The sequence below is a fragment of the Sarcophilus harrisii genome, chromosome 6 (genome assembly GCF_902635505.1).
Source record: "Sarcophilus harrisii chromosome 6, mSarHar1.11, whole genome shotgun sequence".
NCBI lineage: Eukaryota > Metazoa > Chordata > Mammalia > Dasyuromorphia > Dasyuridae > Sarcophilus > Sarcophilus harrisii.
Window position 1 is genome coordinate 53,135,418 of NC_045431.1, and position 23,395 is coordinate 53,158,812.

At 35.1% G+C, this 23,395-nt stretch overlaps 1 long non-coding RNA gene across 1 annotated transcript in view; it reads left to right on the top strand.

Moving 5' to 3' along the window:
- LOC116419842 overlaps positions 1-23,093 on the top strand; it is a 100,899-nt gene extending 77,806 nt beyond the window's left edge. The window contains exon 5 of the long non-coding RNA XR_004230163.1: positions 22,658-23,093. This is a non-coding gene — a long non-coding RNA (uncharacterized LOC116419842). The remainder of the gene's footprint in view (positions 1-22,657) is intronic.
- The last annotated feature ends 302 nt before the right edge of the window (positions 23,094-23,395 follow it).

Below are 23,395 nucleotides of genomic sequence, written 5' to 3' on the forward strand. Positions count from 1 at the left end.
GAGTTGATTTATTCTAATTACTTCAAAGATTGTCTGTCACCTCCATTGAAAAAAAATCTTAAGTAACAACTTTTTTTTGAAGTGTCATACTCCAACTGATCTCTCCATGTAAGTGTGCCCTGAAAAAGTATGTTTAATCCAAACTTATCATTGTCTATTAAATCTGTTTCTTTTTGTGATTTCCCTCATTTCATGAACGCCACTGACATCACCCACATCTAGAATCATGGATTAATCCCTTTTCTCTGTCTCTCTTGCTTTCCATAATCAGAGACTTTAGTATTTCCTTTTTCTTATCTCTTTTGCATTCATCCTTTCTCTATTCCCACTGTTACCATCTAAGTTTCACCTAATATGACATAGTCTATTGAAGTACCTCCCAATAAGTTTTACTTTGTCCCATTTGTCCTATATACTCTACCTAATACTTCTTAATACAGGTTGGCTAGATTAAGATTTCACTCAGATAAAGAGGACAGACATAAAGACTGAGACTAGAATGGTTAATGAATCTCTCCAAGTTATATCAAGCTCTTTGAGTAACCTTATGTGATTAACCTTATGTGATTTCATTGTTAAGGGGATTTTCAAAGATAATTGCGATTTACTTAACTTGAACTGGAGCATCCAGATCCATGGTTGTTTGGTTGATTGGTTCTCCTTTGTTCTCAGAGGACCAAAAGAGCATCTCTATATTAGTCAAGGTACAGTATGTCTGACTGGATGATCAGATCCATATGAGCTTAGAATGCTTTACCATAAGTTGGGCACAAATAGTCAATATGAGCATTTGAAGTGCAGATGTCCCCAAATTTGTGCTTCTAATGTTTCTTTTGAGCTATCACATTTCTGCTTACAGGCACTCCATAAAAAGATGGGCTTCTTGCCATGTGTCTCCCATGAATTACAATCAATCCAAAAGTTCTTCAGAAAGTGTTTTTTATTGTTTCTTCTGGCTTCCATGTGAGTGCCTGCCTTATGTGAGTTATCTGTAAAATATTTTTTTAAAGAAAACATGTGTTTAACATTTGAAATATATAGTCAACCCATCAGAGTTGTGCTCGGTGAACTAGAGTCTCAATGTTTGGTGTGTCAGCTTGAGACAGGATCTCAGTGTTCAGTACTTTATCTTGCTAGGAGATTTTCAGGATCCTTAAGACAATTCAAATAGAGGGGATTCAGTTTACTGGCATGGTACAGGTAGACTCTCTAGATTTCCCAGGAATAGAAAAATTAGATTAGAATAATGGCTCTGTAAACCTTTAGTTTAATAGGCATCCCTTTCTCTTCCATGCTTTCCTGTGGAATATCCCAAACATTGAGCTAGCTCTGGCAATGGTGCATCAATCTGATCTATATGTACATCCCTGAAAAGAATGTTACTAAGATAAGTGAACTTATTCACAGCATTTAAAATTTCTCCATCTACTACAGCTGATGGTTCTGAATATGGATAATGTGGTGCTAACTGGTGAAGAACCTGTGTTTTCTTGGTGCTGGTGTGTTAATTGTTAGATCAAAATTAGCACAAATAGTATATAATTACTCAAGTAGAGAATTTGTTGCATCTCAGCTTCAGAGATTGCAATGAATGTAGTATCATCTGCTAACAAAAAATCCTGCACCGATTCTCCTTCCATTTTAGTCTTGACATATAGCTCTTTCAAGTTAAATAATTTACAATCAGTGTGTAGATGACCTTGATTCTGTTTTTCCTCACTGAAAGTATCTGATAACATGTTGACAACATTGTTCTGGAAAGCATAGAAGCATACATACCACCCTGATTTATTCCATTGACTAGGAAAGTGTGAAAGGATCATCCATTATCCAGAATCTGGGCAAGAACTCCATCATAAAATTGATGTATAATACTGATGAACTTCTCTGGGCAACCAACATATGAATTAATTTTCCCTGAGCCCTAAATATGGACACCTTGGTCCTTGGTCAGATCTAGGAACTATATGTACAGACCTTTGTTCTGGTTCTGGTACCATTCCTGGAGTTAAGAGAGAGAAGACACCATATTGACTATTCCTTGACCTATTCTAAAGCAACACGACGTCTGTAAATAGCCATCTTCCAGGTGGAGCATAAATGTATTAATGAGGACTCTAGCAAGGATCTTGCCAGGAAGACCTAACAGGCAAACTGCCTCATTTTTGTCACAGGCCAATCTGTTTCCTTTTCCTTTTTAGTGATAAACAATGAAAGCGTCATTGTACTTTTGGAGGATAAGTTCCTCTTGTCGCACAACCTCCAATATTTCAGTCAGCTTTTGTATGAGCTGTAACTGCAAATCTTAGCTGGAATAGAATCATCTCTAGCCACATTTCTATATGAGAGAAGCCAAACAGCATTCAAAACTTCTTCAGTTGACTTCACCCTGAGATATGTGGTCATATAGCATTCTAAAATTTGATAAACCCCCAAACTACCACTTCTGAAATAAGAACTCACTATTTGACAAAAATTTCTGGGACAAATGAAAAATAATTTCTCAGAAACTCAGCATAGGACCAGCATCTCACACCTCATACCAAAATAAGTTCAAAAGTACATGATTTGGGCATAAAGAAGGATACCATAAACAAAATAGGAGAACAAGGGATAATTTACTATCAGATCTTTAGAGAAGGGAGAAATTTATTACCAGAGAAGAAATGGAGAACATTATGGAAAGCAAAATGAACAACTTTTATTAAATTAAAGTAAAAAGTTTTTGCACAAACAAAACCAACAGAAACAAGATTAAAAGGCAATTAAATAACTGGGAAAAATCTTTACAGCCAGTACTTCTGATAAAGTCTTATTTCTATCTTGTCTATATCTATATTTATAGCTATATATATATATATATATATATATATATAAAATTTATAAAAATACGTCATTCTCCAATTGATAAATAGTCAAAGGATATGAACAATTTCCAGATGATGAAATTAAAGCCATTTATAGTTACATGAAAAAATGCTCTAAATTACTATTGATTAGAGAAATGCAAATTAAAACAACTCTTATGTACCACCTCACACCCCTCAGATTGGTAAAATGACAGGAAAAGATAAAGATAAATGTTGGAGGGGATGTGGGAAAACTGGGACACTGATACATTGTTGATGGAGTTGTGATATGAGCCAACCATTCTGGAGAGGAATCTGGAACTATACCCAAAGAGACATAAAACTGTACATACCCTTTGACCTAGCAGCGCTATTACTGGGTTTGTATCCCAAAAAAAATCACAAAGGAGGAAACAGATCCACATGTGCAAAAATATTTGTAGCAGCTCATTTTGTGGTGACAAAGAATTGGAAAATGAGCAGATGCCCATCAGTTAGGGAATGGCTGAATAAACTGTGATAAATGAATGTAAAGGAATATTATTGTTCTATAAAAAGTCATGAGCAAGCTGATTATATATAGAAAGGCCTGAAAAGATTTTCATGAACTGATGCTGAGTGAAAGAAGCAGAACCAGGAGATCATTGTACACTATAACAGCAAGATTGTGTGATGATCAGCTATGAAACACTTGGTTTTTCTCTGCAGTTCAAGGATTCAAGGCAATTCCAATAGACTCTAGTAGAAAATGCCATCTGCAGCCAGAAAAAGAACTAAGCAGACTGAATGTAAATCAACACAGACTATGTTCACTTCTTTTTTCTGTTCTTTTTATCTCTCCCATGGTTTTTCCCTTTTGCTCTGAGTTTTCTCTCTCTCTTATGATTCATAGAGCAATGTGCCTTAAAAATAAATAAATTTACTATGATTGTAAAAAAGAGAGAGAGATAGTCAATAGCTTTAGCATTGATTGATGAAGGTATGTTGCAAATGTTATAGAAGTTTTTAGCCATCTTTCCAGAATTATTTCAACATCACTAATACTGTGTGAATAATTGAGTTCCTGCATATGCCTTTGTCTCATAAATAACCCTTAGGGCATCATAAAAGTGCTTTGGATTCTCATAAAACTGAATTTCATCTGCTTTTTTACTGAGTCAAGAATCCTGCATCTCTCCAAGTTTTGCTTGCACTTTACTTTTGATAGATTTAAAAGCTGCCTTCTTAGACATGAATGAAAAACCTTGTTGGGAGCCTGTCAAGTTCTCATTTTTCATTTACCAGCTTCTGAATTTCCCTATCATTTTGATGAAACCAGTCTTGATGACTGCAAATGTTCTGATTCGGGGGAATAAATGTAGTGTTGCATACCGAACCTGTAAAATCTCCCCACTCCTTTTTTTATTTTTTTTCACTGTTGCCAACTATGTGTTGGTTTAGTTTAACTCCAAGTTAGCAACAAACTCAGAGAAGTGCTTTAATCTGTTGAAAATAAGTCTTGGAATAGTATCTTCCCTTGGACACTCCCACACCCCCACTCATACTCACACCATTATTTATGTTTGTGTGTATATATGCATAACACATAATATGTAATATAGTCATATTTCAAAATATGTTTTTATATTAAATACTATAGAAATATAGTATCTCTCTATTCATCCCTCTACCTATCACCTATCTAGCTATCTAGCTATCCATCTATCATTAATCATGCAAGAAAATGCACTGGTAGGATTTTGTATGCTATGGTATTGGAAAGACACCCCACAATCTTTAGGTGTATTTTTAGAAGAACTGTTCCTACAATGCTGTGGTGACCCAGCATTCCAGTTTAAGTCATGATTGGAAGAATAATTCTAGAGTATACAGACACATTCTTATACTACATTTTTCCTTAATCATTTTCCATTTGATAGGCATCCTATTTCTAATTCAATAATATAGCAAATTACTATATACTTAGAGATCACATTAGCATATAAAACCTTTTCCTTTCTTTTTTATTCCCTTTGCATCTAAACCTAGTAGTGGTGTCAATGAATTAAAAAAAACATTTAATTCCATTTTATCAAAAATATTTTTTTCCCATAGCAGTTGGACTAATTCAAAGGTAAACTTTTGGCACATTTTCTTTCCATAACTCTTTCTCCATTTTAAAATTTCAATTTTTGTTATTTTTAAAATTGTCAATATGATAGAATGAGATGACTCCAAAGATTCATTTTATTTTATATTTCTCTTTTTAATTATTTCAATCATTCTTTCTCATAGCTTTTGATGGCTCATATTTCTTTCTTTGAAAACTTCCTTTTCCTATAATGAACTACTTCTCAATTGGTGAATTAAATTTTTATTATATAATTATATTGATTCCCTTATATATTTTGAATACCATAATTATTTTTAAAATAGTTATTTCCCATTTAACTTCTCTTCTAATTTTAGCTGCCTTGATTGCATCTTTACAAAATCTTTTAAATTTTCTGTGATAAAAATACTTATCTTCTTATGTCATGATCTCTTCTATATGTTTTATGACCACTGAAGTTCAGGACCTCATTAATAACCTTTCCATGATCGTTGTAATAATCTAAAATTTGTTTCTCTGCCTCATCTTTATTTGCTTTATAGCCAAAACATTTTCAAAGTGATATTCCCAAAGCATAATAAGTCTGTCCATATTGCTTCTGTTCAATAAACTCCTTTGTCTCCCTCCTGTCTCTAGAATCAAATACAAACTCTATTTTTTAGCTTTGAAATTCCTTCATAACTGGCTCTATACTGTTTTTCTCTGTTTATTATCCATAGCCCCCTTTCATTCATTTTACCTTCCAGCCAAATTGACTTTCATCTTTGTACTCCACTTCCAGCCTCTGTACTCTTGCTCCTTCTCACTTCTTTTATAGTTTTATACTTTCTTAGTTTTTTTCTATGGGGCACCTCCTACAAGAGCTATTTCCTTTAACATTCAACCAGAAAATAGAGGCATATGTGTGTGTACATGTATATGCACATATGTGTGTAAATATATATACATATATATATATCTTATATAAGTATGTGTATATATATATATATTTACTTATGTTTGACATTTCAGCATAATTTTTCACTCCTTCATACTCGTCTCCTATAACCCTAACACATCATATGTCCTGCCAATTCTACTGTACTCTTACAAAATCATCCAAATTCAGTCCTTTTTGACATTCTTCTTATTGTTGTCCTTATAAAATGCTCGATAAAGTTTAGTTCAGGGAGGTACTCTCAATGTGCTGGAGGGACATATCAGGAAAGGCCTTGTGTTGGAAAGATGGACACTTGAGCTGAAAGGGATTTCAAGACACAGAAGTGAGGGAAGATATTGGAGGGATAGAAGTCAGTCTATTCTTTATGAAGACAGAAAATATAATACTTTCTGTAGGTAAGAATAAGGAAGTCAATTTACTTTGTATTTAGAGAATATGTGAGTGGTAGTAAACATGGTTTCTTATTTTGCACACAAAATCTTGATCAGGCTCTCAGAATCTCTGCATAGAAAGGAGTTTCAGAGACCAATGAGTTAAACTTTTACTTTTGCAGAAAATTTACTATTTCATTCCACTTCTGATAGTTTTAAAAATTAAGACATTATCCTTTATATCTAACATATTTATCTCCCTGGCTCTGTCTCTGTCTGTTTCTGTCTGTCTCTGTCTGTCTGTCTCTCTCTGTCTCTGTCTCTCTTCACCTTCCCTTATGTGGTCATAGCAATATTTTAACATTCTTTTACCATTTACATTAGACTAGTTTTGTTTTTCCTTAAAAGTTATTGTAACTGTCTTTGTAATTTGGCAGTTTCAAGGGACTTTTGGCTCCATCTCTTGTAATAATTTCCCCAGTTGCCTGAATTTTTTGGGTTGTGTGCACCATTCTGGGAAGCTCAGAGGAAACAGATGGACTTTGCTTAGCTGAAATAACTTCAAAGTTTTCAATATATATCCTTATCGAATATCATTTCCTTGTTAAGACAGCCTTCTCTTGCTAGGTAAATCTTTTGTTTATTATTGAATAATTTAAGTATCTCATTTCATTGCAATGTATAACCTAAAATACCAAGTAACTGGTCTGAATCAGACTGAGCCCAGAATAAACCTAATTATTCTTCCTTCCGCTTTATGAGATCAAAATTAAAAAAAAAAAACAAAAAACTTCTCCTCTAACTCATATGATGAATCTTTCATATAGTGGAAGAATGTTGTCATGTATTCTCTAAGCCTTCTTTTTTTTTTTCCCAACCAAACTGATACCTCTGTTTTATCCAAACTCAATCTTTAGATAGCCTGGGTTTAAGTCAACTTCTTATGGTGATCAGTCAATTTTTTGATAATTTCTTTTTTAAGGTGTTGATTTCAGAAATGAATACAAGATTCTAGATGTTGTCTGAACAGAGCTGAATATAATAGAATTGTCATTTCCCTCATACCAGACATTATGGCTCTTTTAAAGAAGTTTTTGTGATTTCTCTGTGTTACTCTGCCATTCTGCTGCTCAAATCCTTTTCATGGATTGCTGTTATGTATAGAATAAAATTTTCTTTCCCTCACATGACCATAAAGCCTCCCACAATTTAGTCCTAACCTGCCTTTATTGTCTTTCCTCGTGTGTTCTGAGCTTTATCTCCACAAATATCTAGTCGCCAAATTACTCTTTGAGGTATATGCAAATGGAGCTTAAATGCTTTGTCCAGGATCAAGTGTTTGAGAGTAGATTTGAACTTGAGTCTTCCAAATTCCAGACCAATTCTCTTTTCAATGAATTATCTAGCTTTATAGCTTTAAAAGAAATTGGAGAAGAACAAACATGTCCACCTTTAAAAAAATATTCATTTTTGCAGGCAAATGGGATTAACTAGTCCAAAGTCACTGAGCTAGGAAGTTTTAATGCCGGAGAAACTGAGCAAGATACAGATTAGAGAGTATTTAATAATTTATTTAAAAGGGAGAGATATACTGGGGACCAAATGGATCCATGATTTGGTTCCAGGGCTGAATGAGACTATGAAGAATCCAGCAAACAGAGTTCTCAATGACATATATACATATGGCTTAGATGCAGGAGGTAGACTGAGGCAGGGGCAGAGTCAGGATGCTGAGAACAGGAATGGGATTCTGACAGGGTGAGGTGAGCTTCTGGAGAGGGGGATGACATAATTAGGGGGGAAACCCCGAACATGGGGAGAGACATCTTAATAAGACAGTATCTGATATTCTAATAGCTTGGGATGGGGAGAGGAATTCTGATATTCTAAAACTTAAGATCTTTTATCCTTATCAAGTATTCTGATAAAGAGGGAAGGGAGGTTTTATAGGATTGAGAAGCAGGGAAACTGAGTCAGGACTGGGAACTGAGAACTGTGGCATAATGGTGTTAAGTGTCTGAGACTCAGGTCCTCCTGACTTCAGGGCTGGTGCTTTATCCATTGGGTCATTTAGCTGCCCCCATTTTAATTAAATAATTTTTCATCCATTCATTTGTTTATTCATTCATTTATTTTTAGTGTTCACTTATTTTACAGATGCAGAGAATAAAGTGAGGAAGGTTAATAATTTCTCCAAGTTTACACAATTAGTGAATATTTGTCAAGACACCTCAAATGGAGTCACACAATATTGGACATTATTGAAATTATTGAACAACAAATTATACCCTTTTAAGGCAGGAGAAACAGAGAGTTAGTGGCTGGTATACCCAAAGTCACAAAACTTTTAAGTATCTGAGGCAGGATTCGTTCTTGGGTTTGACTCATTGCACTAATGAGCCATCCAATAAAGAAAGCAAATGAATTCAGGGTCAAGAAGAATAAGACTCCCATCCAGCTTCAGATGCTTTCTTGTTGCTGTTGTTCAGTTTTTCAGAAAAGTCTGACTCTCTTCATGACCCCATTTTGGGTTTTTCTTGTTCAGGGTTACACAGCTCATAAGCATCTGAGGGCAGATTTGAGCTAAAGATGAGTGTTCCTAACTTCATGTCCAGTACACCGGGCCCGAGCAGGAGCTGCTAACTGGCTGTTTAGGTGTTTAATTCTGTGTGACTGACTTCACCTTTGGAGTCTCACTTTTCTCCTCTATAAAATGGAATAATAATAGCACTTCCCTTGAGAGCTGATTTGAGCAACAAATGAGATTATATTTGTAAAACACTTTGTAAGCACTCCCTAAATGTCAGCTATCTCAGGATTGTTGAGTGTGGAATCTCCTGCCGTTTTCAGCACAGTGCTTCATAAGTGCTCAGGAAATGTTTACAAGATGTTTTGATTTATTGTTTTCATTCAGATTTTTATTGTTAATAATTGAATTATATTGTTATTTATTCATTCATCTGTAAATTTTCTTTAAGAAACACTGCTGTATTAAGTAGCATGGAAATGAAAGGAAGAACAAATACTTATAAGGCAAAATGAAAAATCTTTTTATACAAATCCTGTTGCTGTTACCGAAGTACCTGTAAATGGCACATATATCGGCTGCTCAATTTACAAGCATATATCATCTGGCACATTTAATTGACTAGAATCTTACAGATTACATTTAAATACAATTCCACTCAGGAAGAATTGGAAGCAGGACAACCTCCCAATAACTATCTATTGGGATAGTGCTCGCTGCCGAATTGCCAAAGTATTTGGACAATGACCTCAGTGTGCAAGGTGAGACATTGTTCCGGGGTCTTTTGCATCTGCTCTGGCCTAGTTGAAAGTGAACAAGAAGAGCTTGGCCTTTCATCTGTTTCTGAATGATCTGTTATTCCAACTCTGCTGGGGCTCAGAGAGCAGAGCATTCTCCGTTCTTGGATCTTTCATCCAGGAAGCCTTTAATTCAGTCTGTATCATAATAAACCCTGGGAGCTCCTGCATTTGGCTCTATGTGAAGGAGTAGCCTACCTAGGGAGAACATTGCCTCCCATTCATACACAAATTAAACCTTGGGGTTAGATCAGCAAGAAATTACTCTCTATTCAGTGGGTTTCTTCAGCAGAAAAATGAATGTTAAAGAATGGGCAAGAGAGGTGGCCAATTGAAGTAACTTTATATTCCTTTAAGTATTCAAAGCTCTTTGAGGTCAAAACTATTTATGGTTGCCTTTGCTCTTAGTTAAAAATGCAATATAAGCCTGTGAGAATTACTATTATGTGTGTGTGTGTGTGTGTGTGTGTGTGTGTGTGCTTTAATAATGGCACTAAAGATTGAGAAACATCATTTTTTAAGAGATTTCATATTTTTATAGACTATAGTCACAGCCAGAATTTGAGTAGTATTTCTTTCTGATTTTATTTATACTTCAAAAAGATACACGTTATGTGATATTTGGCTTAATTTGTAATACTTCAGTGATACCATCATTGTGGTTGTTGTGGCTAATTATTCAGATCAGAATTCACTTATCCTGGACAGCTCTTGCCCATTTCTCCTATAAATATGTCCCGGGGGGGGGGCAATGAAGGTGGGATGTTCAGTGTTCTGAGGGTCTTCCTAATATTTTCTTGACATCCTCTGGACATTTTATATAATTAGGCTTATCTTTATTATAGTCAGTTATTTCTTGGGTGACAACCTTACCTGCGAAATTCCTTCTTTTTAAAGGAATACGACCTTCTCATATGTCTGTCCACTGTTCTCTGAGTGGCTTTGAATTTTAATTGTTCACAGACTGTAATATTCTATGAGTAATAAAAAATGCCAAAGGGCTCTGAGGTGTTTTTCTAAGAGCCTTATTTTAGGAGAAAGGTTGAGATCTTTAAAGGGCTATTCTCCATTCTTCTCTTCCGATTAAATTATCAGTCCATTCTATCGACAATTAACAATATCTGTCCTAGATAGAAAGATAGATAGACAGCTAGACAGACAGACAGACAGATAGATAGATAGATAGATAGAAGGAGGGAGGGAGGGAGGAATAGGTACATAGATAGAAAGGATCTATGTATATGACCCATTAAATGTTCTTTGGATCATCTTCTACTTCAATTCTTCATTGATGATGGTATCCCATATCTCATAACACTATATCATTGAATAAAAATTGATATTTTACTACATAGATAAAAGTATAATAGAAATATCTATCTATCCAATTATCAATCAATATACTTTCAGAGAGAACCTGGAAGAAATTTGCAATTTCTCACAAATAATCCAGTGGACTCACTTTTTGTTCTACTGCTCAGTTACAGTTTCAGCTCTTTGTTATATCTGCAGTATCTCTCTAACAGATACACAATAGTGGGCAGTTTTTAATTCCATTGAACTTCATATCATAATAGGGACAATAGCCACTTTAGTTCTGAACTAAGTACTTTGAGCAGGGGTCCTCAAACTACGGCCCGCGGGCCAGGTGCAGCAGCTGAGGATGTTTATCCCCCTCACCCAGGGCTATGAAGTTTCTTTATTTAAAGGCCCACAAAACAAAGTTTTTGTTTTTACTATAGTCTGGCCCTCCAACAGTCTGAGGGACAGTGAACTGGCCCCCTATTTTAAAAGTTTGAGGATCCCTGACTTTGAGTGACAAAGATCTCATTTATGATGTTCTGTGCTTATTCAAGACTTAATGCGGCTAGTGGGTCCTGGGCCTAGAATCAGAAAAATCTCATTTCAAATCTGGCCTCAGACCCATAGTAGCTGTATGACTCTGGGCCAGCCATATTATCTCTGGTTAACTCAATAGAAACCTATAAAATGGAAATTATAAAAGTTCATACTTTTTATGATTGTTGTGAGACTAAAACTTGGCACCTAGTAGGCACTCTATAAATGCTTATAAACTTCCCTTTCCTGATGTTTTTAAAGTGTCATCTGAAAAGAGGGGGGGAAAATCTAAGAACCTCATCATTTATATGGATTTCCTCTTTAGTTTAGACTCTAATATTCTTGTAAATAATCTGGGTAGGTAGAAGTATCTTTACAAATTGGATTCTAAATAAATGTTTCCTTAATCTAAGAAACTCATCCCATGCTTTGAATCATTGCAGCAAAATAATTATATGATGAGACGATAGAAATAAGATGTGACATGGAGTGGATTTGTTGTATGAAGACATACCCACAGAATATAGAAGATGATTGTCTTAGATTCTAATAAAACAGAAGCTTCTTGAAGCAATGGACTGATTTTTGTTTCATTTTTCATTTTTCTTGTGGATTTTGCCATTACCTCTCATACATAAGTCCCTATAGGGTGAGAACTTCCTACATAATTTGTATCACAACTATTTATTACCTATCATGCAAGTATTAGGAAGTTGTTTGCATCTCAAAGAGTTTATGGAATTAGTTTGTAATCACCAGCTAGAAAATGCCAGAGGAAAAATTAGAATCTGTCTCTTTCCAAATCTGGACCTGGTCATATACACACAATGGCACATTGCTTTTTATTTCCACATATATACTTTTATGACTTAAATTGAATTATCCACTTGACACTGGATTACTGACTAGCTAAAGATAATGATGAACCTCTCAGTTAACTAAGTTGGGATACATACATGCTATGGAAGGAAAGATTAGCAAGAAGAATAGATCTGTTTCCAAATAGTTCCATCAAAGGCTCTTATAGCAACAACACTGATGGCCAAGAAACTTTTAGAAGAAAGAATAGGAAAAAGAAAGCTTTAATATACAGGTGCGTTAGCTCCCATGTACACGATTGTTTCTGCTCATAATACATGTCCTTAACACCAAATCCCATTTTTCACATAATGTAATAACAACACTGCTGTTACCCAGTGATTGGTATTATGCAGTATGCTTGGAGATAAATGCTGTTATTATGGAAATCCTATTAGCAAGTCCCCGTGTACAGTACATGCAGGCGGTACAGATTTATTAACATGCCCTTCTCGAGTTACTTTCTTGGAATTTTTTTTTAACCACCTATGAAATACTGTGCAATAATGTCATTAATAAACATATCTAATTGCAGTATGCAATCGTGAAGCTCTGAATGGCTTAAGAAGTAAGATTATTGTATCTAGGGGCCTCCAACATCCCTGTATGTCCCTCAGTTTTTATACAGCTGTATAGCAAGCAATAGATCATGAAAGTGCACAAGCAGGCAGTTAAGTTAATGAAAAAACAGTCTTATTTTTTTTTAATATAAAGAGCTGTCAGTAGATGGCAATGTGACTATTTTATACAACATTTTCTTGCCATATGGCACTTGAGACTTAAGACCATTCACATTTGCTATCCAAATTACAGAACCCCACCCTCCCCATCCACAAGAATGCTTCAAGAGGCTTTTTAAAGGATTCTTTAAATAATTGATAGTTACAAATGAAAACCCTTGCCCAGAGTTTCCAAAAGTGATCAAAGTTGTTTTAATTTGCCATTGGTCAGATTTTAGTAAAAATTATGTCACATACTGTATCATCAATAACCACAATTTGCAGAGCCTTCATCTCAAGCTAAAACACTTTTAGTTGATCCTTATTTTAGTTGGGCCTAGGCACTGGGTCATAGATTGCCCAATAGACATTATTTATAATAAGATTTGGAGGAAAAGAAGTAGCATAGATTTCTGTAATTTTCCTTTTTTTGGGTCATTTAAAAAAATCTGTCAGTACAAAAAAAATTCCTCTGTGGTTTTAGTAGGATATTTTTTATCTTATGATATTTGTATTATATATTTAAAAATAATATTACAACAAAGCCCAATATATTTAAAAAATAATATTACAACAAAGCCCAATTACTAATGCCTCATCAAGGCCCTATGGGGTGATTATGGAATTTCTGCTCATGAACCAGGAGATTATACAATTCTTTTGAATTTAGAAAGGTTTTCATATATGTGTCCAGTAAAAGCTACCTTGAACAGTATAAAGAAAGGCTATACTATCTAGATCAAAGGGAGGTCTGTAATAGTCTTCTGTGGTTCCAACCAGCTCTTATGTGCTGTGTTCAGTTCTAGACATCCCCTTTCAAAGAGGAGAAGTTAAGCAGCATCCTTAAATGAGCAGCCAGGATGCTGAGAGGACCGGCATTTGAAGGAACTCGAAATGTTTAGCCTGGAGAAGTAATGACATGCCGGATATGGCAGCTATCTTCCAGTATTTGAAGGGCTGTCACATGAAAGAGAATTTGACTCTTTTTGCCTGATTCCTGGCGGCAGAACTATAATTGATGACTGGAAGGTTCAGAAAGGCATATTTAGGATTGGAAGTTGAAAGACAAAGGGGAGGGAAAAAGCATTTGTTAAATGCCTATGTGCCAAACACTCTGTTAAGTACTTTACAAGTTTTATTTCGTTTGACCTTCACAACAGCTTTGTGAGGTAAGGTGCTGTTGTTACATCAATTTTGATCTTTGAGGAAACTGAGGAAGAATGGAAGGAGCAAGAGTTTTGTAGTTAGAAGACAGGGGTTCAATTAATGGCTCTGCTAATTATTATTTTTTTTACCAGTAGATGTTAAATATATTAAAATATAACTTAGATACACAATAAGTATACATGACCAAAACATTATTTTGCTGTACAAAAAGAATCAGACTCTGAATTATTGTACAATTAGCTTGTGAAGGAAATCAAAAATGCAGGTGTGCATAAATATAGGGATTGGGAATTCAATGTAATGGTTTTTAGTCATCTCCCAGAGTTCTTTTTCTGGGTATAGCTAGTTCAGTTCATTACTGCTCCATTAGAAATGATTTGGTTGATCTCGTTGCTGAGGATGGCCTGATCCATCAGAACTGGTCATCATCTAGTATTGTTGTTGAAGTATATAATGATTTCCTGGTCCTGCTCATTTCACTCAGCATCAGTTCGTGTAAGTCTCTCCAGGCCTTTCTGAAATCATCCTGTTGGTCATTTCTTACAGAACAGTAATATTCCATAATTTTCATATACCACAATTTATTCAGCCATTCTCCAACTGATGGACATCCATTCAGTTTCCAGTTTCTAGCCACTACAAAAAGGGCTGCCACAAACATTCGTGCACATACAGGTCCCTTTCCCTTCTTTATAATCTCTTTGGGATATAATCCCAGTAGTAACACTGCTGGATCAAAGGGTATGCACAGTTTGATAACTTTTTGAGCATAGTTCCAAACTACTCTCCAAAATGGTTGGATTCGTTCACAACTCCACCAACAATGCATCAATGTCCCAGTTTTCCCGCATCCCCTCCAACAATCATCATTATTTTTTCCTGTCATCTTAGCCAATCTGACAGGTGTGTAGTGGTATCTTAGAGTTGTCTTAATTTGCATTTCTCTGATTAATAATGACTTGGAGCATCTTTTCATATGACTAGAAATAGTTTCAATTTCTTCATCTGAGAATTGTCTGTTCATATCCTTTGACCATTTTTCAATTGGAGAATGGCTTGATTTTTTATAAATTAGAGTTAATTCTCTATATATTTTGGAAATGAGGCCTTTATCAGAACCTTTGACTGAAAATATTTTCCCAGTTTATTGCTTCCCTTCTAATCTTGTCTGCATTAGTTTTGTTTGTACAAAAACTTTTCAGTTTGGTATAATCGAAATTTTCTATTTTGTGATCAGTAATGATCTCTAGTTCTGCTTTGGTCATAAAGACCTTCCCCTTCCACAGGTCTGAGAGGTAAACTATCCTATGTTCCTCTAATTTATTAATAATTTCATTCTTTATGCCTAGGTCATGAACCCATTTTGACCTTATCTTGGTGTACGGCATTAAGTATGGATCAATGAATGGCTCTGCTAATTAGTTGTTTGACAATAGGCAAGTCATTTCATCTTTCTAGTTCTAAGGCCCCATTTTTTTCAATGGGAGGAAAAAGTAGGGGAAGGGAATTTTACATATTTTTCTAGGTATCTAATAATTCTAAAACTCATGACTAGGGAGCAGTTTGACTTTTTGTACAAAGATAAGTTTGTCATACAGTGCAATAAAATGAGATTAAAATATTCATATGTATAACAGTTTATGCCCTTTAAGGTCTAAGTCTGTATTTCCAAAATGTTATTTATTTGTATATATTAAAATCAATGCTCGCATTTCTCTGTTATAATTGGCAGTTTGGTAGTCACATGCTCTCAACTTCATGAGTATGTACATTTCTTACACCTGAACAGATGGTGTCCTTTCCAAACCTTTTAAAGCAGGACCTCATAAATTCATCAGGGGGTCATGGCTTCAGTGACTTCTCCAGATGGTATTGTGATTAGGTCAAAGGGGGCCAAGTCCTCAATCAAGAAAGGATACCTTTTCCCCCAAGAACTATCTTATAATCTCAAATTAAAACTCTCTCCCTTTCCTACTCCCATTTCTGCTTCTTTTTGTGTGTCCTAGCAAAGGGAGGACTGCTGGATCCTTCCATTTGGGTGGGCTTGTCTCTTTAGCCATTTTTTTCCTCAGTAGCAGTTCTTGAACATTTAAATTTTCTAGCATGGGGAGGAAGTGGGGATACAGAGGAATTATCAGTTAAGTTCAACTAGTAGTATCCTTAGCTAAATGGTTTTCGGAGAGAATTCGAAAATCTAAGGATAGTGTCATATTGTCAAGATATAGGTTGGATAGAAAAAGTAACCTTGATCATACTCTAATGGGAAAGACAGAAAAGCAAACAAATATGTATATACAAGACAAATGGAAAATAGTCGAGAGGGAAGAGACTAAAATCAAGGAAAAGATTTCCTGCAGAAGATAGGGTTATAGTTGGGACCTAAAGGAAGCCAGGGAAGCCAGTAGGTGAAGATGCTTCTCATCTTCAGGAAGCAGGAAGGACAGCCAGATAAATGAAATGTTTCCTCATGCAACAGATACATGTAACATAGGGAGTGACATAATCATATTTTCATTTTAAAAAGCCATTTGGGTGGCCAAATGAAGGACAGATTGGGATAGGAAGAGGTTTGAGGTAGACAGCAGCAGGCTAGTGTACTAGTTTAGCCCAAGTGATGGACCAGGTGATAGCTTCAGAAACAAATCCTGACATGAGACTGGATGTGGGAGAAAGGATCAAGAAATAAGGAAGAATTGATGATGTCACTTGGGTTGAATGTTTGAGGGATTAGAAAAATGCATGCATTTTATATAGTGTACTAGAGAATATAAGAGTTGGAGAGAATTAGGAAAGAAAGATGGGGAGTTGAATACTGGACATGTTAAGTTTAAGACATCCAGCTTGATGTCTGAAAGATATATGCAGATATGGAAAATGGTGATGCATTCTATATAGTGTATTAGAAAATATAAGAGTTGGAGAGAATTAAGGGAGAAAGATGGTAAGTTCAATATTGGACATGTTACATTTAAGATGTCTACTGGACATCCAGCTTGATGTCTGAAAGATGTGGGCAGATATGAGATCGGAGAGCAAATTGTTTAGAGCAAGATATATGGATTTGAGTATCATTAGCCTAGAGATAACAATAAATCCATGGCAGCTGGTGAGATTACCAAGCAAATATAAAGGGAGAAGAGAAGATGATTCACTACCTAATTCTGTGAAAGAGCTTTGGTTAAAGGGTAAAATCTGGATAAGGTACCAACAAAAGAAACAGAGAAGGAGAATTCAGAAAGGTGGAAGAAGAACCTGTAATTATCTAGTCCACCTGACATGTCAAGGTCACAATTGCACTGAGAAGAAATTGAGATCACTGTGGCCAGATCTCATAATAATCCTTTGTATCACAAAGCTCCTTGTAGTAAAATAGGAGGTGAGAGGACAACTGGTTTTTGCCACCCATGATTCAGTGAAATATGGGAAACTACTAGACTAGTTAATGAGCCAGGGAGACCTGGCTTCAAGTCCTGCCTTTGACATATTACTGACTGGTTTTGTTACCCTAAACAAAAAACAATCTTTTGGAACCATTTTTCAGCGGCAAAATGAAAATTATTATAACCCCTAAATTGAGAGGCTTAACTAAGCAATCAATAAGTATTTATTAAGCATTGATTATAGGTCAGGTTCAGAGAATACAAGTGCAACAAATGAAACAAGCCATAGTATCATTGAACTCACATTCTAAAAGAGGAGAGAACACATTACAGATACACAGCATAAATCTTTTACATGCAAAGGTAGTTTTGGAAGGCATTAGCTAAATAGCAAAGATATACATAATACAGAAGATGATGCTTCAGAAAAAAAATTTAGAGGAAGAAAAAGACTCTTTGAGGAAGAAAGGAAGTATTGCATTCTAAGCATGAGAGATACCTTGAATCAAATCATGCTAGCAAAGATTAAAATTATAATTATTAGCAAGCCTTCTTAGTTTGGGATGCACTTTTGAGATGGTGGAATGAAGATAGAATCCCCTTGGTGGTTGACTCATCTTTTGATTGTCCCAAATTTAATAGGAGCTGCCAAAAAGTTCCTTGAATTTGGATTGATATCTAAGGAATCTGCAGGGTTTGAGAGCCACCATTCATTTATTTCTTAGACTTCTTAGATAGTGATGGCTTTCTGCTCATTAAAGCCTCTTCTACCTGTACTAGAAAGCTGAGGAAGGCAACTCCCTATGATGTGGGGGTGATGTTGTAGAAGCAGGACCTATAGTACCCATATAATTTTGTTTGAGACAAGCCATTCACTTATACTCAGGTACTTGAGCACCAGAAAGGCAGAAATTTTCTCTCAGTACAGCTACATTCGTCTCCATTTTCTCTCCTCTGATTTGTGCTTCATGACCACCATGGTACCAGGTAGCAATTTTCACTAGCTGTAATATCCTTTCAATGAGTGTCAGAAGGATAATGTTCTTTTGTTCAGAGCCATTGACAGGTCAAAGCTATCTCCCATTTCTCCTCAGAGAGATATAATTGGGGGCTGTCCCTGAACCACTAGAAAGATTAAGTTTGCTCTTCTGTCTTCTAAAAAACACAGGGTTATTCCAGGCCCCTACCTCACAGCCCTCAGGGGAAATCCTTCTGAAGAAAACATTGCTACTCATCCAGTTGCTGCTTTCCACTAACACATTGCATTATCTCTCCTTCTTGTCTCAAAGAAAGGACAGTGGCCACCCTTTGGGAAAGTGTCAGGGAAGAATATATCAGATAGAAGCAGTAGATGAATTAATACATAGAACCTAAAAAGAACAACTTTGGACTCTTAACCCAAGCTACAACTCTTGGTTCTGGAAAGAACATTTCTTGAGAGATTCCCTTATAAACTACCTCTACATTCAAGCAATACCAGTTTGGTACCTGTCTTGGGGTAGGGGATAGATTAAAGAGAAGAGTCTGAATTAAATAAGACCATTTGTAAGGATATTTTTTACGTTATTTTTGTTTTAATCAGCAAAAAAATCTGTCTTATTGTACTCTCTTCCCTTACCCATTACCAAATTTAGAATAAGAAAGAAAAAATAATTACAAGCATGTATTATCAATCAAAACAATTATCCGTATTGGCCACATCAAAAAAGAAAAAGAAAAGCCTCATTTTGAATTCTGAGTCCCTTATCTCTCTCTTGAAGTTAGGTAATATATTTTCTCATTAGCCCTCTGGAATCATGGTTGCTCATTTTACTGATAAGAGTTACTAATTCTTTCCAAATTTTATTTTGTCATCATCTGGTGCTTTTCACTTTAGAATCAATTTGTATAGGTCTTTCCAGGTTCCCCTGAAGATACCGCTGATATAACAAAACTCCATTCTTCATTTTATGGACACCCCTTCAGATTTTCATTCTTTGCCACTTCAAAAAAATCCTAGAAATATTTTTGCACATCCTTAGAATTGTTTTCACTAATACTTTTCTTTTCTTTTCTTAAACTACTCTACCATTCTACCATTTCCTTGTTGAGTAAGATATATTGTGGCAACCAATCAAGTATATACATTCTTCTCTTTGACCAGTTAAGATGAGATTAAAATTCAAGTGAATCACCCACTTCATAACCCCACCCTCCTTATTTTCAGAGATGTTCTCTTCCTGCACATTTATTATATGAGAAAATATTCCCTAACCTTTATTCTCTTCTTTTCATCCATCTAATATATTCTTCTTTTATACAACCATTCTTCTCTTAAAAATATCAAGTCACAATCCAGTGACTCATGGGCCTTCTTTACAAAGTGACTATTTCCGACCCCTGTATGAAGGGATCAGAATTACCTAAGTGGCTGGGATTGGGTTGACATATATCAAGGACATGTTGAGGCTACCGATGTTAATTAAATACGAGGGATAACGAACATTCATTGTTGATAGACATAAAGAGATTCTAGGTAAAGACATAAAAAATGGAGAAATGATAATAAATTATTCTTCAAGAAAGAATCATTGAGGCTAAATGATGCTTTTGCCCACTCATACCCCATTACAGAGACTTGGAGAAGGGAAACAGCAGACTTAATTGAGATCTTCCAAAGAACGCTAGGATCCTAGCAACAGAGGTTACAGTAGGATGAGGCAAAAACTTTCACAGATAAATATTGCTATTTTTATTGCAGCTTTGAACTAGATAGGAACATTAGAGAACAATATAACAAATTGACAAATGTGGAATTAACTTGTCACAAACCAAGCCCTAAGGAAATGGCTTAGGGATAGGAAGGGAGAGACAAGTCTGGGGGCTGTCCTGGATCCTAAAACTAATACCTAATTATTCCCCACTTCTCTTTCCTGATTTTTTCCTATTTGGAAACAGGATCCCATGAAACAATAAGAATGTGGGTCAAAGATGAAAAATACCCTGTTGTTTTGGATATGAATCTCAAGTAATAATTATATCCTTGTTATTCTGTGAAAAGCCCTTGAAATGTAGACTACTGAATCTGATGTAGGAGATAGTGAGAATGTAAGAAAAATCACTTCTCTTTGACTTACCTTAGCATGAGCCGTGGAAAGCAATTGGGGCTAAGTGACTTGCCCAGAGTCACACAGATAGTAGGTCTCTGAGACTAGATTTAAATATCCATCCTTCTGATTCCAGGGCCATCCTCTATCCACTGCCACACTTAGCTGCCCCACATTTAGTTTTTTTATCATTTATCTTCAGGAAGCTTCTCACATCACTTCAAATTTGCATAAACACACATAAAATTGGGTGTGGGAATTGTCTTGTGAATCTGTTAAGTGATTTGTTATCAATAATTATTAAATCAATTGGCTTATTCAGAAATTCAACACCTTCTCCTGGAAGTAAAACATACAAAATTTCAGTTTTCTTTGTGAATGGTTCATATTTCTAACTCTATATTTTCATTTAACTGCATGATATTTTTTCTCTCCTTAATAATTTCTGTTATCATTAGCAATGATAATGATAGTAATATTAATAATAGTAATAATAATAGCATACTAGAATGCTTCTTTTTGTTTTAGCCTACCATCAAGTACATTTTATTGTAAAGGTCAATATAGTCAAATAAAACAAAAGCTAAATGATTCTACCCTTTCACTAACTTACTGTTTCTGGATATCAACAATAACTAAATATTCAGTTTTCAGAGAAGAGTAGGAATTGAACAGCATTGTTATCTAGAATCTGGGTATTGTTGAAGGTTGGACTGGATCTAATTCAAAAGACAGTTTTACTCAATTTGGCAATAATATCGTAAGCTGGGCCTAAGACATCAGATTTACACAAAAAAATAGCAATCTGTTTTCTTCTAGGTAGGTGAGGTGTTTTTGTTTTTATATTTTTAAATAAAATCCTGTAAGGCTAAAGAAGATTAGGTTGTCACAAATAAGCTTGTTATTTTTTTGGCTCCATAGGGGAAGACTAGTAGTAATAAATGGAAATTTCAGAGGCAAATTTAAGCCTTATAGCAAAATAACCCAACATATGCCATGTCTGATAAAATTTGTCTAATTGTATAGCTTTCTTCCTCCAAAAAAGAAGGAGGTATTCTTCACTGTCGTCTTTAGAAATCAAGGTTAGTCAGTGCATTGATTTAATGTTTTGTTGTTTTAAAATATTGATAATTAGAGAGTAGTGGATTCTAACACTTGGAAGTATCCAAAAGAGGAATGAGATGCTTTGGGAAACAGTCACTTAGACAGTTGACAGGAGGCCTATTAAAAACGATTTTTATGTAGCAATGGGCTAGACTAATTGACTACTGAGGTCTTTCTTGTTGGACAATTTTGTGATTGACTTTGCTCACAGCTTCCTACATCTCTTTCTTTTGATTAATGAGAAGAATGGAATATTTTACTCTATCCTTCTTCATCTGCAAAATTGCATAAGACACAAATACTGGTACTTGTTGATGGAAAGTGTGTGTGGGAAACTGCAAATTAAATACAGCTTTCCACCCATTTTTTTTTGCATTGAATCAAAAATATTCATTGAATACCTATTGACATCTATCTTGACTAGTTGTTAAAGGGAATTTTTTTTAATGATCCTAGGATATTGCTTCAAATATTACCTATTTAGGATTTAAGACCACTTGGAGAATCTTCAGTTGACATAATTTTAAGAAAATAAAATCATTGATTTGTGAAATGAAGTGGATCCTGGACAGTTTGTTTCTTTCATTTAGCCAGAATTATATTTGAAACAATCCCAGACCTGATTATCTTTGAGAACGATTTTTCTATTCAGATTTAATCATTGGATAATCTAGCTAGTAAGATATAACATGCTGCTTTTCTAGGAAATAGATGACTAGAAGATAGAAAGCAATATTATATAATGGGAAAATGGCAAAAATGTTTCTTGGCAATCAAGAAATATTACTTTAGTTTTATTTGTGAAAATGTAAATGTTTTAAACTTTAAACATGTGAAAATGCAAGTAGTCAATATTTTAGATATTTAGATCATTTGATACTCATCATTGTTTTTCTTTTCTTTCTTTTTTTTGTGTGACTCCAAGAAGCTGTAGCATGCACACCAAACTGTCTCCACAAATGGACTAAACCAGGTCGAAGATAACTGAGAGACCTCGAACCCTTTGTGAAGTGGGAACATATCTACATTGAACATGTGAAGATTTCCACCAGTGGAATGGACCAATGAGAACAATTTGGTCCAATGCCCATGAAGACAACTGAGAAAGGAACTAGTAAAGTACTTAGATCTTGGTCAGACTTCAAACAAGCCAGTGTTACACACTGCATCCCAGGCCAGTTTTTATGACTTTTCTCTTGCCCCTGGACTTCAATGTCCAGTGACTTTGAGCATCTTTTTCTGTTCAAAAATTTCCTAGAGGCAGTTTTATATTACTTCTACTGTGGGTTACTACACTAGTGGGTAATTATAATTTACTTTTAGGCTATATTTTCTTTTTAAAGCTTTATTTTATAAGACAACTGAGTTGTGATTATTATACATATATGTATGTGGGTGTATATATATACACACACACATGCACACATGTATCCACATTTTTTTTTCCTATCATTTTATGTTCCAGACAACTAACCATGAAATGAAGCTTTATCCCTTATGTGGTAACTTTCTCAGTTGAGGATTCTTTGGAATAATCTCAAACCTCATTAACTAGGAAATGGGTCCACTTATCTAGATTTTGCTTTTTTGCAATGCTTTGATTTGATATTCAGATATTGTCATATGAATACACATTGCTTTACTGTGTTTTATCCCCCATTCTGCC